This window comes from Eutrema salsugineum, unplaced genomic scaffold (assembly GCF_000478725.1).
Source record: "Eutrema salsugineum unplaced genomic scaffold, Eutsalg1_0 scaffold_6, whole genome shotgun sequence".
Lineage (NCBI taxonomy): Eukaryota > Viridiplantae > Streptophyta > Magnoliopsida > Brassicales > Brassicaceae > Eutrema > Eutrema salsugineum.
In genome coordinates, this window is record NW_006256547.1 from 10,076,820 (window position 1) to 10,095,088 (window position 18,269).

Genomic DNA, 18,269 nt, shown 5'->3' on the forward strand with positions numbered 1-18,269 from the left:
TCACTGACCTCAACAAGGCGTGCCCAAAAGACAGTTTCCCTCTGCCGCACATCGACCGGCTCGTCGAAGCCACTGCGGAAAATAGGCTGTTAACATTTATGAATGCGTTCTCTGGCTACAACCAAATCCTGATGCATCCTGATGATAAGGAAAAAACGGCATTCATAACTGATCGCGGGATATACTGCTACAAAGTAATGCCGTTCGGGCTCAAGAACGCAGGAGCAACATATCAACGGCTCGTCAATAAAATGTTCGCGGACCAGCTCTGAAAAACCATGGAGGTATACATCGACGATATGTTAGTCAAATCACTTGAAGAGAAAGACCATATCGTCCATCTACGAGAATGCTACGAGCAGTTGAACAAACACGACATGAAACTAAACCCGGCGAAGTGCAGATTTGCGGTCACCTCGGGAGAGTTTCTCGGCTATCTGGTAACTCACTGAGGCATTGAATCGAATCCTAAACAGATCAAGGCACTAATCGAGATGCCCTCTCCAAGGACGAAGCAAGAAGTGCAAAGGCTCACAGGAAGGGTTGCTGCGCTAAACAGGTTCATCTCCCGTTCCACCGACAAATGCCTGCCTTTCTACGACACCCTTCGGGGAAATAAGAAATTCAAGTTGGACGAGCGATGCGAAGCAGCTTTCCATGAATTGAAGAGTTATCTGGCAAGCCCGCCTATCTTGGCGAAACCAGTTGCAGGAGAACCTCTCTTCCTCTACATCGCCATATCTGCTACAGCTGTGAGCAGGGTGCTTATAAGAGAAGAGTGATCCGAGCAAAAACCCATTTTCTACGTCAGCCAGACACTGACCGACGCCGAGACCCGTTACTCCCAGATCGAGAAAGTCGCCCTAGCCGTCGTAGTCTCGGCTCGCAAGTTGCGCCCGTATTTTCAATCACATTCGATTGTTGTGCTCGCTACTGATAGATAAGACTTTTGAGGGTCTCAGGGCTATCAATCCCCTTGTCAATGTAGCGCAAAGAGGTTATCAATCCAAGAATGTGGTGATAGACACTAAGCTATGTGATCAGTTTCTCAATTCAAGCAAGCAAGAGTTGTTTTGGTTGATTATGACAACTACAAACTTAAAACAGGATTATTGACTAAAGAAGAACAAAACAATGACAAGTGATATGAAGAACTTCTAGGGTACTGGTCTTCTATCCACTGAAGCTGGAATCACACCATTCGGACCAGTACCCTAGAAGTTACGCTTCCCTGAATGTGAAGTTGTCCGAGGAGCCCTGAATGCTGCGAGATAGTCTTGCGACTTGGTTAACTCGCAACGCTTGAAGATAAATGCCTGGAGGTTGAGCTGCAAGTGAGAAGTGCGGGTAAGCTATCACTGGATAAGGTCTGAGGCTTCCGAGCAAGAAAAATGCTAAGTCCACAACTGTGCGACTTAGGCATGCGAGTTGGCCGCATTTGGAACTACACTGCATGAAGACTCGCAATCTACACCGACTTGAGCCTGCGACCTGGGAGTAATGGAGACCAAGCCGCACACATCCCTGAAGGCCCCTGCTACATGGTCGTGCGAGTTAAGGATCAGAGAAGACTTAGCCGCACAAAGACTCGCAATTCACATCTAGACGGGCATGCGCCTGAGCTTACAGGGTTTTATCTTGTTCAAGCTCTTCTCCTTGGTTGTGCGACTTGGGCATGCGGCCTGGGACTAAGGGATGACCAAGTCGCCCACATACCTTTCCCAGATTTTGCCTTGATCATGCGAGTTGAAGAAGAAAAAGATTAAGCCGCACAAAGACTCGCAAAACAGATCTACTTGGGCGTGCGACTGAGACTAAGTGACTTAAGGCTCACAAGACCGTTTCTTCACCTGTGCGACTAGGGCATGCGACCTGGGAGACTCTTGAACAACTCGCACATTCGTCACTTTATCCATTAAAGCCAGGTCAGAACCCGGTTTGTTCCGGGCTGACCCGGTTCGTTTTAAAGACTATAAATAGTTTTTAGGGTTTTTTCCCCAAAAATTAGGCTTTATTCCCTTTGTCTCTTGCCTCTTTTGTGAAAAGACTCCACTTAAGAAGAGAAATATCGATTTTTAAGTGTTTAATCAAGAGAGTTTGAGAGATCTTGGTGTTTAAGGCTGTTCTCTTCTGAATCTATCATCTATCTATTCATTTACACACTTCTAATCATGATTAACAACACATCTTGCAAAGGATCTAGTGTGTTGATCATGATTAGTGACTAATCTCCATATTAAGGTCTTAGATATGTAGATTAGGGTGCTTAAGTGGTAGATTAGTGAGCTTACGGGTTAGATCATGCATATTCCATTCTCTACAACCTGGTCTAGATTCTGGGAATTTCATGCACCAAAAGTGTTTGATGAAATGCCTGAACCAAGGTTGTTAGAGGTTTAAGTGTTATTCATCATGGGAATGATTGTTTATATGCTTAATGACAGATTAAACTGATTCTTAATGCTTGTTAATTCATGTTTCACTAATGATGATTAGGTTAGAAACTGCTTTGGCATAGAAGCTGATACCTTCATGAGAGGATTAACTTAATTAATGATGTTTAAGTTGAATGGTTTGCTTGATCATATGGTTCATTAGCTCATTAGTTTATCACTGAAGGCACCCTAATCCACTATCATGTCTAAGACCTTTCTCATCATCATACATACATTCTCATCTCATTTAGCTTACTTGTTTGCTTGTCTTGTTTGATCACTTCTTTAGTCATTAATCTTGTTTTAAGTTTTTAGTTGTCATTAATCAACCAAAACCACTCTTGCTTGCTTGAATTGAGAAACTGATCACATAGCTTAGTGTCTATCACCACATTTTTGGATTGATAAGCTCTTTGTGCTACATTGACAAGGGGATTGATAGCCCTGAGACCCATAAAGTCTTGTCTATCAATTGGGGCCGTTGCCAAATTGTGGAGTGTTTAGCATTAAGCTCTGATCTGTTCTTGAGATCAAGTGCTTATTTTTTGTTTTTACTGAGTACTTTCAAGTTCTGGTTGTGATTTCAGGTGCATGAACACCAGGTCCAGATCAAGAAGCTGTGGTCCACCTTTCCCTCTCAACGACAACATTAAGCTTTTGGTACCAAGGAGGAGAAGGGACAGGCGTGGAAGACAGATTGATCAGGCTGATATGGAAGACCAAAGCGAGCATGTGGTAGACATAGAACAACCGGTTCAGGGGCAACAGGCTCAGGGTAATGGAGCTGGTAATGGAGTTGGTCAAGGGTTACATCAGGGTAATGTTCATCAGGAACAGGTGCATCACCAACAAGCTTATGTCCACCAGGGACAAGCTCCAGCTCATCAACAGAGGCATCAGGCCAATGTACAGCAAAGACAACAGGTGCACCACCAACATCAGCCCTTCTAACACCAGCAAAGGAGATATGAGCAACCACAGGTCTATGTTGGAGAGAATGACAGGGCCAATGCTCAAGAGTATGGAGCTGGAATTCAGGCACCACCTGTGCAAAACAACAACTTTGAAGTGAAGGCATCCTTGTTGAATATGGTCAAGAACTCAAAGTTCCATGGATTAGCAATGGAAGATCCCTTGGAACACTTGGATCAATTTGATAAGGTGTGTGACCTGACAAAGATAAATGGAGTTTCTGAGGACAGTTTCAAGCTAAGATTATTCCCCTTCAGTCTTGGTGACAAAGCTCACCAATGGGAGAAGAATCTTCCAAGAGGCTCCATTCAAACTTGGGAGCAATGCAAGAAAGCCTTCCTATCTAAGTTCTTCTCCACCTCCAGAACTGCAAAACTGAGAAACCAAATCTCTAGCTTCACTCAGCACAGCAATGAGAGTTTTGGTGAAGCATATGAGAGATTCAGGAGCTACACCAACCAATGCCCACACGATGGGTTTAGTGAGGCTTCTCTTCTCAGCACACTTTATAGGGAGCTCTTCGCAAGATTAGAAACCAGCTGGATACTGCTTCCAATGGAAACTTTCTGGGAAAGGAGATTCATGCTGCTTTAGAGCTAGTGGAGAACTTAGCAATGAGCAATGACACTTATGGTGAAGACTATGACAGATCAAATAGATCTGAAGGTTCAAGCTCAGAACAGAGGCTCACTAGAGAAGTTAAGGAGTTGAGAAGTGAATTGGACAAGTTGAAATTCACCACTCAAAAGCAATGCACTTTGTAGGAGAGTATGAGGAACCTTCTCAAATATTTGAGAACATAAGTGAAGAAGGTCTAACCCAGGAGGAGCTTAACTACATTGGGAATCAGAGGTTTCAGAGCTATCAGTATGGCAATGCAAATCAGAACCTCTCTTACAGGAATCCCAATGTAGCTAACCCACAAGACCAGGTCTATCCTAATTCTCAAGCTCCAAAGAACTTTGTTCCCAAAAACAACTTTCAAGGGTCATTCCAACCCAAAAATCAGTTTGCTCAGAATCAGGGTTTTGGTCAGCAACAGCAACCATTTCAGGGTACTAGTTTCAGTTCACAGCAACATCAAAATGCACCACCAGGGTTTGGTCCACCATAGTTCCAGCAGCAAGCGCCGGTTCAACAACAATTTCAGCCACCACCGGTTCAACAGCAGCCACAGATGGGTTCTGATATGGTTGGTATTTTGCAACAACTGCTTCAGGGTCAACAGATATTTGCAAGCCAGAATGCAGCCATGCAGCAGGAAATCAAGGAATTGAAGCAAAACCAGGCCTCAAGCTCAAGGAACCAAGGCCATCTACCTGGAAAACCTGAACCCAACCCCAAGGAATACGCTAAGGCCATTACACTGAGGAGTGGAAAGGAGTTACCTGGTATTGAGCAAAATAATGTGATCATTGAGGACAATGATAAAACTGAGGGGGAGGCAGCCTTAAAAGATGATCAAGTTGCTGAGAAATCAAAGAAAGAAAAGGGTAAAAAGGTAGCAAAGGAACCTGAACCAGAAAAGACATATGTGCCACCACCTCCATACCAACCCAAGCTCCCATTTCCAGGGAGGTTTAAGAAGCAGCTTGTAGACAAGGCAAGAGCTGTATTTGAGAAGGCACTCAATGAGATACCACTCACAATGCCTCTCATTGATGCATTTCTAATGATGCCAACAAGCATAAATCATCAAGCCTAATAAGTGACCAAACAATCCCTCAACCAAGTAAGACTGAATCTTATACAGAAAGACATAGCAAGCAATCACATGATCTCAAAACATTTCAACTTAGAACTCTAATCTAGACTAATCCTCTCATGAAGGCATTAACCTCTACACTAATTCAATTTCAAACCAAATCATTTGTGAAATATGAATCAATGAGCATTAAGAAACAGTTCTAATATGTCATTCATGCATTTAACTATCACTATCATGATGAAAAAGGCATAAACCCTAAAGTTAGCTCTTTCAGGCATTTCATCAAACACTTTTGGTGCATGAAATGCCTATGATCTAGACCCAAGTGATTCTCAAGGATCTAGCTATAAGAGCAGCTAACTAAGGAAAGGAAATGAGAATCTAGAACCTAAACATCATAAATCAAGCATCAAAGCACCCTAATCTACACACCTAGAAGCTTAAAAGATGACTACTCACTAATCATGAAGAACACACCATTTCCTTTGAAAGAGGTGATGTTAATCATGATTAGAGGCAAAGATGAGATGATGCAATGACAAGAAACAGCCTTAAGATGATTAAATCAGCAAGATATCTCTTAATCAAAAACGTTCTAAAAAGGAAAGAAAATTAGAGAGAAAACTAAGATAGAAGATAAGATACTGGATCCTGACCCGACTTTAATGGTTAGTGGTGTGGTTTGCCACGGTCAGATGATGCTTGGCCAGACCGTGGCAAACTGATAGTGTCAAAGTTCTTGGACAGATTCTTCATGATCAAGGTTGCCATGGCTTGATTTACACCATGTCTAGTGGCCGTGTCTCTTTTTTCTGGGTTTGGGTGATGAACTTCTTGGATTGCCACGTTTTTGATCTGGACCGTGTCATGTTGGGCGTGGCAAGGTGTTGATGATTCGGTGATTGCCACGGCCAAACATCAGGCCGTGCTTCAAGACCATGTCAAATCCCGACCATAACATTATGGGCGTGTCAAAGATCTTCATTGCTTGTCGTGGTCAGGTCCAAGGCCGTGCTTCAAGACCATGTCAAATCCCGAGAGTTGTCATATTATGCCACGGCCAAGCTCAGGCCGTGGCATTATCACCGTGTCAAATCATGACACTTAGCACCTTATCCACTCTTAGACGTCTGGCTGATATGTATTTCTCTCGCCTTCTTTAACTCTCATCTCACGACTCCAAATCCAATGATTCGACCTGTTCTGGGACCGTTACTCTATCATCTCCAACTTTGATGAAGGGTTTGGGTTCAGATGACGTCGGCAAGGGCTCCGTTCCACCGGTTCTCTGAGGCGCATCGCGTAAGACCTGATCGGGCCGAGAGACATGTGTTCCTTCTTGATGAAGACACCGGAGGTTGAGTCGCATTGAAAGTCCTTCGTCCCACGCGATCAAAGTGAGGGTTTTGTCTGCACCAAACCATCTGTCCGAGTTGCTGTACACAGGTGAGGGTTCCTCCATGATCCCAGCTCCAAGTTGCTCCCAAAAGTCTCCAAATGACCGGAGAACACTCCAAAAATGCAAGACACTCTATGACCTAATGCAATTCCTAACTAAAGACAAAAGCAAAGACAAATATATATAAAACTACCTAAATGTATGCATGAGACTCAATATTTGGACAAAAATACAATCCTAAACATGACAAAATATGAGTATATCAAAATGATGCTCTTAAAGAGCTTTACCACAACTTTCGAATCATTGGTTGGGGATGGAACCGCTTCTACCCACTTGCTCACATAGTCCACAGCTACAAGTATATACTGATTTCCATATGAGCTTATAAAGGGACCCATGAAATCAATGCCCCAACAGTCGAAGACCTCGACTTCAAGAATCAGATTCTGAGGCATTTCATTCCTTTTTGATATGTTATCGTGCCTTTGACATGCTTCACAACTTGAAACAACACTCTGAGCGTCTATAGACATAGTCGGCCACCGTACGCTGAACCATGGCATTCTTGTAGCACCGGGTAAATCTCTTCCTCAGCCAAGCATCGTCTATAGAGATGGTCCTTGTTAAGCACGTATAAATACGGCTCATCCCAATGATGCCTCATCACATCTCTAAAGAACTTCTTCCTCTGATAGGAATCTAGCTCTGGTGGCTCGAAACCGCATGACAAGTAGTTCACAAGATCTGCAAACCATGGGAGGCTTCTTTCCTTGATCGTGTTGGCTTCCTCCACTTCTAAGTAGGACTTGACTAGCATGAGATGTTCCTCGGGCAAAGCATCATCTATAGGGACTTGTTCTTCAACTCTCAACCTTGAGAGATGGTCGGTGGCTTCATTCTCAATACCCTTTTTATCAAGCACCTCCATATCAAACTCTTGAAGTAACAAAACCCATCTGAGAAGCCTCGGCTTAGCATCTTTCTTGGTCATAAGGTACTTCAAAGCTGCGTGATCTGTATAGACTATGACCTTGGATCCCACGAGATAGCTCCTGAATTTATCAAAGGCAAACACAATGGCCAGCATTTCCTTCTCGGTGGTCGCGTACTTCTCTTGAGCCGAGTCCAATGTGCGGCTTTCGTAATAGATCACATGGAGCTTCTTGTCTTTCTTTTGCCCCAAGACGGCTCCCACGGCATAATCCGATGCATCCGTCATCACTTCGAAGGGTAATGACCAATCAGGGGCCTGGACAATCGGTGCACTGATCAATGCCTCCTTGATCCTCTTGAAAGCTTCATCACATTCCTCATCAGAGATAAACTCAACCTCCTTGCACAATAGCCTCGTCAAGGGTCGGGCTGTTTTAGAGAAATCTTTGATGAATCTTCTGTAAAACCCTGCATGACCAAGGAAGCTTCTTATTCCTTTCACCGAGTTCGGAACTTGTAGGTTCACCATGACTTCGATCTTGACTTTGTCCACCTCTATGCCTTTCTCTGATACCTTGTGACCCAAGACGATTCCTTCTTGAACCATGAAATGGCATTTCTCCCAGTTCAAGACGAGCCTGTGCTCCTCACATCGCTTTAAAACCTGAGAGAAGTTAGAAAGACAATCAGAGAAAGAGGAGCCGTAGACAGAAAAATCGTCCATGAACACCTCCACTTTCTCTTCAATGAGGTCAGAGAAGACATGCATCATACACCTTTGAAAAGTAGTCGGTGCATTACAAAGACCAAAAGGCATTCTTCTATAAGCATAAGTGCCATAAGGGCATGTAAATGTTGTTTTCTCTTGATCTCGGGGATCTATGGGGATTTGAAAGAACCCCGAGTACCCATCAAGAAAACAAAAATAAGGATGGTTAGCTAGCCTCTCAAGCATTTGATCAATGAATGGCAAAGGGAAATGATCTTTCCAAGAAGCATAATTCAGTTTTCTATAGTCTATGCACATGCGATGACCGGTTATGGTTCTTTGGGCTATAAGCTCATCCTTTTCGTTTTTAACCACCGTGATCCCATCTTTCTTGGGCACAACGGGAACAGGAGATACCCACCTTGAGTCAGAGATTGGGTAAATTATCCCTGCCTCAAGGAGTTTGAGTATCTCCTTCTTAACCACCTCTTTGAGGTTCGGGTTAAGACGTCGTTGATGCTCAATAGAAGACATAGCTTGGTCTTATAGGTATATCCTATGGCTCTCCTGAACTTTCTTATCTCGCTAAGCAATGCACTCTCTTCATGCTCTGAGAAGTTATCATTGATGATCAAGGGATATGAAGAGTTTGAGCCTAAGAAAGCGTACCTCACCCCTGTTGGTAGAGGCTTGAGCTCAACAGGGGGTGCATCAGCCTCATTCCAATCAACGTCGAAGCTGCATTGCCATGGAACAGCCTCCTCGGCCTCTTCTTTCTCGCGCGGTTTACCACTGGCCTCGGCATAAGCTGTTGCTGCCATGACATCCCGAGGTGTCTCCCCAACCGTCTTTGACCCCCCGATGTCTAAACTTTCGAGGCCACTCTTTCTGAGCTCCAAAAACCTTGTCTCAGCTTCAAGTTCTTTTGGTTGGTCCAGAAGACGCTTGTACACCTCGCTTTCCTCGTTCAAGTACCCGTTCTCGCTGTGTTCCCGAGTTAAGACCACTTGTAACGGGTCTTCTGGGTTTAGCTCTTCTAGGAGCTCGTCAGCTAGCTCCTCCATGGTTTCCACATAGAAAACTTGACCTCCAGTGGTCGGTTTCTTCATTATCTCCTTCACGTCGAACTTCATAGTCTCGGAACTGATGTGAAGCTCGATCATGCCTCTTCTTACGTCTATTATCGCTCCCGCTGTTTCTAAGAATGGTCTTCCCAAGATTATAGGATCGACAGGCTCCTCATCCATCTCAAGAACTATGAAATCCGTGGGGATCTCTATTTCACCGATTCTCAAAGGCAGATCCTCAAGTAAACCAACCGGTAATCTCACCGACCTATCAGCTAATACGAGGGAGATCTTGGCCGGCTTATAGCTTTTAAACCCCAATCTCTTGGCCACCGTGTAAGGCATTAAGCTCACAGAAGCTCCTAGATCACACAAGCAACTTGAGAACTTCAAGTTTCCTATGGCACACGGCAAAGTAAAGCTTCCCGGATCGGATAGCTTTCTTGGTATAGATCCCCTTTGAATGATGGCGCTGCACTCATGACTCAAGATTAAGATACCCTGGAGCTCCTTTTTCTTGTTGAGGATAGCATCCTTTAGAAACTTTACAAGCTGTGGTATAGCTAAGAAAGCGTCTATGATAGGCAAGGTCATTTGCGTGTTCTCCAAGTGTTTCTCAAAGACCGCATTAGCTCTATCTAGGAACGCCCTGGGAATGGTATCTTGGGCTGGTAAGGTGGTGGTGGGACGTATGGCTTTTCAAGCTCTGGTGTCTTCTCCACCTCTTTTCCTTTGTCTTTGATCGGTTCTTTCTCCAAAATCTCTTCTTCTTGCGCATCATCTGAGGCTGCCTCCCCACCGATTTGCTCATTGTCCTTGATGAGCTTTGTTTTAGGTGCTGGAGCTTGTAATTCCTTTCCACTCCTCAATGTGATGGCGTTCACATACTCCTTGGGATTAGGCTGCGGCTTACCTGGTAAAGCTGGACCTCTCGATGAAGTAGAAGCTTGATTCTGCTTAAGCTCCTGTATATCCTGTTGCATTTTTGCGTGCTGGCTCTCAACTCTTTGCTGACCTTGTAACAGCTGGTGTAGAAGCCCACAAACGCCAGGCCCCATCTGATTCTGAGCCGTTCCCTGAATCTGTTGCGGATTACCCATCGGCTGCGGATTGAACCCTGGTGGAAACTTATGCTGCTGCGGTTGGCTGCTGAAGTTATTGTTTTGAGCCGGTTGATTCTGCTGACTGTAACTCTGTTGCTGCCCACTGAACTGTTGCTTGGGCTGGAAGCTGTTCTGAAATGGAGCTTTTGGAGCATAGCTTTGCTGGTGCTGTTGAGCAGGGTATACTTGGTCTTGAGGATTAGCTACATTTGGGTTTCGGTAAGAGAGGTTTGGATTGTTCCCAAAGTTGTTAAACCTCTGATACCTTTGTTGGTTTCCAATGTAGTTTATCTCTTCCTGAGTTAGAACATCTTCGTTGACATTATCAAAGCGTAGACCTTGCTCATCGAACTCGCCAACAAAATGTATTTGCTTTTGTGTAGCCATGAGGACCTTGTCAAGCTTGCTCTGTAGCTCTCTTATATCCTTCTCCATGCGCTGTTCTTTACTAGATCCCTCTAAACGGTTTTCCCTGTCAAAGTCTTCTCCATACGTGTCATTAGACATGGCGAGTGATACGTTCCTAGGTGATCAACTCCAAAGAAAAGGCTGCAGAGGCTGTGAGATTATGGACAGAGGGCAACGATGATGCGATGGGGAGGAGATGGTGGCTAAGCGTCGCTGCGATGGAACGATAGTGGTGGTGTTGGATCGGATCGATGGATGGGGATGATGATATGATCGATTCGTTGGTGATGAGGGCTTGATATCGAGTTTTTGAGATAGAAGAATCTCTTGTAAACAGATTAGTTTTTAAGAGATTCGAATTTCAGAGTTTTCTTGTTCTCAGAAATCAAAAAGAGCGAAGAACACAATAAGGTTTTGATAAAAATTCTTTACCGATCATGACTTAGGCGATCATCTCTATTATATAGACTTAGAGAGAAATCGCAGCCATAAGAAACAAACTACATGAAGTTTGAAATAAAAACAACAAGAGGTTTGATTTAAAAATAAAACAGCGAGGCGTCCCTTCTAAATCCTAAGTGGTGCGCCTAAAATACTAGTGCACAAGTCATTGTGACTTTGCACATTATTACCCATTAGTAACAACTTCTAAGTAACTCGACGTAGCAATGATTTCTGCCTCGTTAAAAACCTTGGAGAAGAACCTCCTTCCTTCCAAAATCCTCACCAAAGAAAAGAGTACAGAATCATCACCTAAGTTACCTAGTCATTGTTACTGGGTTCTTCATTCTTCAAGATAGAGATGTTGAAGATGTGAGCTCCAGCCTCTAGTTGATCGCTGTCCTCTGCGGCAATGAGTGCGTGAGCCTCCTTAGCCATCTCTCTAGCTCTGGAACGAGTGATCCTGCCAGCTACCTCTGGTTCCTCCTCCTCTGAGCTGGTCACGATCATATCATCCTCTCCCTCTTGAAAAGGATTTGTCCTCAAATCTGAATCTGCAACATAAGGAAGCAAGTCAGAAACATTGAAAGCATCAGAAACGTCATACTTACCTTGAAGATCAATCTGATAGGCGTTGTTGTTGATTCTTTTGACGACTGCGAATGGTCCATCAACTCTGGGCATTAGCTTGTTCTTTCTTTCAGCTGGAAATCGCTCCTTCCTCAGATGGATCCACACCAGATCTCCTTCTTCAAAAATCAGTTCCTTTCGTCCTTTGTTGGCATGCGTCTCATACTGCTTTGTCTTCTTCTCGATGTTCTCTTTAGCCTTAGCATGTATTCTTCGGTCCTGTTCAGCTTTCTCCTTGCCATTCAAACTGCATTTTCCACTTAAAGGCAAAGGGATCAAGTCTATAGGTGATTGTGGATTAAACCCATATACAATTTCAAAAGGAGAAAAGAGAGTAGCGGAATGCTTAGCGTGATTGTAAGCATACTCGACATGAGGCAGGCACTCTTCCCATGTCTTGAGGTTACTTTTCACCAAAGTCCTTAGAAGTGTGGACAACGTTCTATTCACCACCTCGGTCTGTCCATCAGTCTGAGGATGACACGTAGTCGAGAATGAGAGATTTGTTCCCAGCTTAGCCCAAAGCGTCCGCCAAAAATGTCCTAAGAACTTCGTGTCTCGATCTGAAACGATAACCTGTGGCATTCCATGCAATCTTACTACCTCCCTGAAAAATACTTAGCTACATTCACAGCATCATCTGTCTTGTGGCTAGCGATGAAGTGGGCCATCTTGCTAAACCTGTCAACAACTACAAAAATAGAATCTCTACCATTTCTGGTTCGAGGTAACCCAACTACAAAATCCATAGCGATATTAGTCCAAGGTTGAGAAGGAATAGGCAAAGGAGTATACAAACCGTGATGTTGAACTTTACTCTTGGCCATCTTACATACGACACATCTAGAACAGATTTTCTCAACGTCTTTCTTCATGTTCGGCCAATAGAAGTGCTCTTGTAATCCAAGAAGGGTCTTTGTGACACCGAAATGTCCAGCTTATCCACCTCCATGAGCTTCTCGTACCAATAGCTCTCGAATGGATCCTCGTGGTATGGGTTACTGAAGAACAAGTATCCATCTTGTCTATAAAATTTCTCACAGGCAAACTTATGAAATTTGGCATAGCTCTCAGAAAAGTCAGTATCAGATTCATAAAGATCTATAATATGCTCAAATCCAATCAACTTTGACGTTAAGGTAGAAATAAGAGTGTATCTCCGGGATAATGCGTCTGCGACTACATTATCTTTACCTTTTTTGTACTTAACAATGTAGGTGAATGTCTCAATGAACTCCATCCATCGCCCATGTCTTTTGTTAAGCTTCTGTTGACCCTTGAGGTGCTTTAAAGACTCGTGATCGGTATGAATGACGAATTCCTTAGGCCATAAGTAATGCTGCCACGTATAGAGAGCTCGAACCAATGCGTATAACTCCTTGTCATACGTGGGATAATTCAGCGTTGATCCTCCTAACTTTTCACTGAAGTAAGCGACAGGCTTCTTATCATGCATAAGAACTGCTCCAATACCTACACCAGAAGCATCGCATTCAATCTCAAAAGTCTTAGTAAAGTCAGGAAGTACTAGTAAGGGCGAATTGATAAGCTTCTCTTTAAGGGCTGTAAAAGCCTGTTCTTGCGCCTCTCCCCACTTGAACCCCACGTCTTTCTTGATTACTTCTGTTAAGGGTGCGGCTATGATGCTGAAATCACGAACAAAACGCCTGTAGAATCCTGCTAAACCATGGAAACTATAAACTTCTCCAATATTCTTAGGAGTTGGCCACTCCTTGATAGCTTTTATCTTCTCTTCATCTACTTTAACTCCTCCTGCACTTACTACAAAACCTAAGAAAACAATTTCGTTAGTGCAGAATGAACATTTAGATAAATTGGCAAAGAGAGATTGAGAGCGAAGAACATCAAGAACCGATCTGATGTGGTCTAGATGTTCTCCCAAACCTTTACTGTAGATGAGGATATCGTCGAAATAAACCACCACAAACACGCCAATGAATGGTCCCAGGGCATGGTTCATTAATCTCATGAAAGTGTTGGGCGCATTGGTGAGGCCAAATGGCATAACTAGCCACTCGTAAAGTCCTTGCTTTGTCTTGAATGCCGTCTTCCACTCATCCCCTTCTTTCATTCTGATCTGATGATACCCACTCTTCAAATCTATCTTCGAGAAGATTGTCGATCCACAGAGCTCATCCAGCATATCATCTAGTCTTGGAATCGGATGCCTATACTTCACAGTGATGTTGTTGATAGCTCGGCAATCTACACACATTCTCCAAGAACCATCCTTCTTTGGCACTAACAGAACTGGAACCGCACATGGACTCAAGCTTTCTCGGATATGGCCTTTGCTCATCAGCTCCTCCACTTGCTATTGCAGCTCCTTAGTCTCTACAGGATTAGTTCGGTATGCTGGCCTATTAGGTAATGCTGATCCTGGTACCAAGTCAATCTGATGCTCTATCCCGCGAATTGGAGGTAGCCCTGGTGGAATTTCTTCCGGAAAAACGTCCTTATATTCCTGCAAAATCTCAAACATAGCACTAGGAAGCTCCTGTTAAGGGTTAGTACTAACAATGGATTCCCTGTACACAAACATAAAAGTAGTCATTTCAGGATCAAAGAGTTTAGAAAATTCACTGTGGTTTATGTAGAGGCTGTTGGCGAATTTCTCCTTCTCCTTGAGCTTCATCTGAATCTGATCTTCGTAAATCTCGGTAGGCGTGAGAGGTAGGAGGGTAATTTTGCGACCTTTGAACTCGAATGAGTGCTTGTTGGTATAACCGTCGGGTATCATCCTACGATCTGATTGCCACGATCTGCCTAGCAACACATGACTCGAACCCATGGGAATAACATCACATAGAATCTCATCTTCGTACTTCCCAATAGATAGAGAAACCATAACTTGCTGAGATACGGTCAAGGCTCCACTGTCATTCAACCACTGAAGCTTTTATGGTCTTGGATGAGGGATAGTCTTGAGCTGGAGCTTCTTAACCATCTCTTCGCTTGCAGCATTAGTACAACTTCCTCCATCTATGATTAGGCTACAAACTTTCTCTTTAATGAAGCATCTCGTATGAAACAGGTTCACTCGCTGACAAGTCTCTTCAGGTTGACTCTGAACACTCAAAGTCCTTCTGGCAACCAGCATCTCGCCCACGGCAGCAGCTTCTTCCTCTTCCTCTAGTTCATATTCAGCCTCTGATTCCTCTTGAGGAACTATCTCTCCTCCCTCTTGTAACAAGAATACCTTTTTGTTTGGGCAATCTCGAGAGTAATGTCCCATTCCTTGACATTTGAAACACCTCACGCTGCTGATGGAGTTACCACTTCTAGATTTGAACTCAGCTTTAGCTTCTTCTTTAGCTCCAGTAGAGGGCGGTTTGATGTCTCTGGTGTAAGCTGGTTTGCTGATCTCCTTAGGCTTAGACACACTAGGTGTGAATGTGGACTTGATGATTCGCCTCTTGACTTGAGATTCCACCAATTCAGCCTTATGCACTATCTCTTGTATGTCTGCGAAATCCTGAAGTTCCACCTTGTCTTAAATTTCTCGGTTAAGTCCTCCAAGAAATCTCGACATTACCATCTCTTCTCCTTCTCGTAAATCTGCACGAATGAGCAAAGTTTCCAATTCCTGATAGTAATCTCGAACAGACTTTGTACCTTGGACGAGGCGCCTAAGCTTGTTGAGTATTTCGCGCTGATGATGGGCCGGAACGAACCTCTTCCTCATCTGTATAACAAGCTGATCCCAAGTAGTAATCGGAAGTTCCCTAAGGTGATTTCTGGTGACTCCCAACTGCTCCCACCATAGAAGCGCATACCCATGAAATTCTGAAACTGCAATCTTCACCTTGTTGAGCTCGTAAGTTCCTTGGACCAGAAAATTAGACTCCATCTTCCTTTCCCAATCTAGATAAGCTTCGGGATCATTAGTTCCATGGAAAGGAGGATACTGGATTTTGATGTGACGCAGCTGCAGACGTAGAGGATCATAATCTCGACCATGTCCTCGGCCTCAGTCTCGTCTCACAGTTTCTCTGCTATGATCAGAAGCTTCGTCCTCCTCATAGTATTCTGGGTCTGATTCCAGGGTAACTCGATGCCCAGCAATATATTCCTCTCAGCGGTGTTGACGATCTACCCTGGGGCCATCTCGTTCTGCACCAGTAGGATTCCTTCTCGGATTAAACGTAGTCTCTCTGCCCCCAATTTGGCTTCGACTGGACTTAGCTTTTGTCCTTGCTTCGGAAGGTGTTGGGTGGCGTGGGAGTTTCTGGAAAGATCCTATGTGCCCTTTACCCTTAGCTAAGCGCATTGCTTCCGACGGAGTTGGAGTTTGAGACGACTCTTCTCCACTTGCACTGAGATCTTTGAGCAGATCATTCATCTTTGTCTCGAACTTGTCATTGAGTTGTTCGATTTGTTGTGTGAGCTGAGTTGCTATGGCTTGATTCGCTTCTTTAATCTGTTGAGACATTGCTCGGTTCAGAGCTTCCATCACCTCAGCTGAAAGCTCCATAGTACCTAAAAACTAAAAAAAAAATCGCACTAACTTGTTCTTTTTTTTAAACGAAATCACAAAGACAAACACATGATTTAATTAATCTCAACATAAAACAAATAAAAAAAATCCGCGACTCCTAGAACGTGGACTAGCAAAACGAAATCACGAAACTCTTAGCAAACCTAAACGAAATCACGAAACTCTTAGCAAACCTAAACGAAAACGAAGACTCCACGTGATAAGATCCTAATGAGATCGATGAACAAGGGATTACCAAGCTTAACGAAATCGATAACAATCAAAACCCTAGACACGATCTACCAAATTCGGTATGAAGCGATAAGACTCGACACAACAATAGTACATCCAAAACAAACCGATGAGCAGTAATAACGAAAAGAAACTAAATCCATGCACCCTAACGAAAACACAGGAATGATGCAACGAAGTAAACTAGTACGAGACGATGACTCAATGAAACAGAAGAAACTCGCTGCAAACAACCACCAGAATTCAAAAAAAAACCCTAATGATCTAAGCAACGAAATCAAAACAATGAATCAAAGCAATATGTCATTTTAGGGTTTAGAGATTTCTCAGCCTTTGGTTCAGAGTTGGCTCTGATACCACGTGATACGTTCCTAGGTGATCAACTCCAAAGAAAAGGCTGCAGAGGCTGTGAGATTATGGACAGAGGGCAACGATGATGCGATGGGGAGGGATGGTGGCTAAGCGTCGCTGCGATGGAACGATAGTGGTGGTGTTGGATCGGATCGATGGATGGGGATGATGATATGATCGATTCGTTGGTGATGAGGGCTTGATATCGAGTTTGTGAGATAGAAGAATCTCTTGTAAACAGATTAGTTTTTAAGAGATTCGAATTTCAGAGTTTTCTTGTTCTCAGAAATCAAAAAGAGCGAAGAACACAATAAGGTTTTGATAAAAATTCTTCACCGATCATGACTTAGGCGATCTTCTCTATTAAATAGACTTAGAGAGAAATCGCAGCCCTAAGAAACAAACTAAATGAAGTTTGAAATAAAAACAACAAGAAGTTTGATTTAAAAATAAAACAGCGAGGCGTCCCTTCTAAATCCTAAGTGGTGCGCCTAAAATACTAGTGCACAAGTCATTGTGACTTTGCACATTATTACCCATTAGTAACAACTTCTAAGTAACTCGACGTAGCTTTGATTTCTGCCTCGTTAAAAACCTTACAGAAGAACCTCCTTCCTTCCAAAATCCTCACCAAGGAAAAGAGTACAGAATCATCACCTAAGTTACCTAGTCATTGTTACTAGGTTCTTCATTCTTCAAGATAGAGATGTTGAAGATGTGAGCTCCAGCCTCTAGTTGATCGCTGTCCTCTGCGGCAATGAGTGCGTGAGCCTCCTTAGCCATCTCTCTAGCTCTGGAACGAGTGATCCTGCCAGCTACCTCTGGTTCCTCCTCCTCTGAGCTGGTCACGATCATATCATCGTTCTCCACTAGTTCCATTGCCGCATTGATCTTTTTCCCAAGAAAATTTCCGTTGGAGGCTGTATCAAGTTGGTTGCTGATCTTGGATAGGGCACCTCGGTATAAAGTACTCAAGAGGGAGGCCTCCGAGAAGCCGTGGTGTGGGCATTGGTTGGTATAACTCCTGAAACGTTCCCAAGCTTCACTAAAACTTTCGTTGTTGTGTTGTGTGAAACTTGAAATCTGATTCCTCAGCTTGGCCGTGCGTGAGGTGGAGAAGAACTTTGATAAGAACGCCAGCTTACATTGCTCCCACGTTTGTATAGAACCCCTCGGGAGGTTCTCTTCCCATTGGTGAACTTTATCACCGAGGCTAAATGGGAACAGACGTAGCTTGAAACTATCTTCTGACACGCCATTTATCTTAACCAGGTCGCAAACCCGATCAAATTGATTGAGATGCTCTAGAGGATCCTCTCCGGGTAGACCGTGAAACTTGGTGTTCTGCACCATGTTAAGC

At 43.7% G+C, this 18,269-nt stretch overlaps 2 non-coding genes across 2 annotated transcripts; one reads left to right on the top strand and one right to left on the bottom strand.

Annotated features, from left to right (window-relative positions):
* Positions 1-3,779: 3,779 nt before the first annotated feature.
* LOC112083624 lies at positions 3,780-3,886 on the bottom strand. The gene has a single exon (XR_002897760.1). It is a non-coding gene; the product is annotated as a small nucleolar RNA R71 (small nucleolar RNA).
* A 14,014-nt stretch (positions 3,887-17,900) lies between these two features.
* On the top strand, positions 17,901-18,007 carry LOC112083671. The gene has a single exon (XR_002897807.1). It is a non-coding gene; the product is annotated as a small nucleolar RNA R71 (small nucleolar RNA).
* Positions 18,008-18,269: the final 262 nt, after the last annotated feature.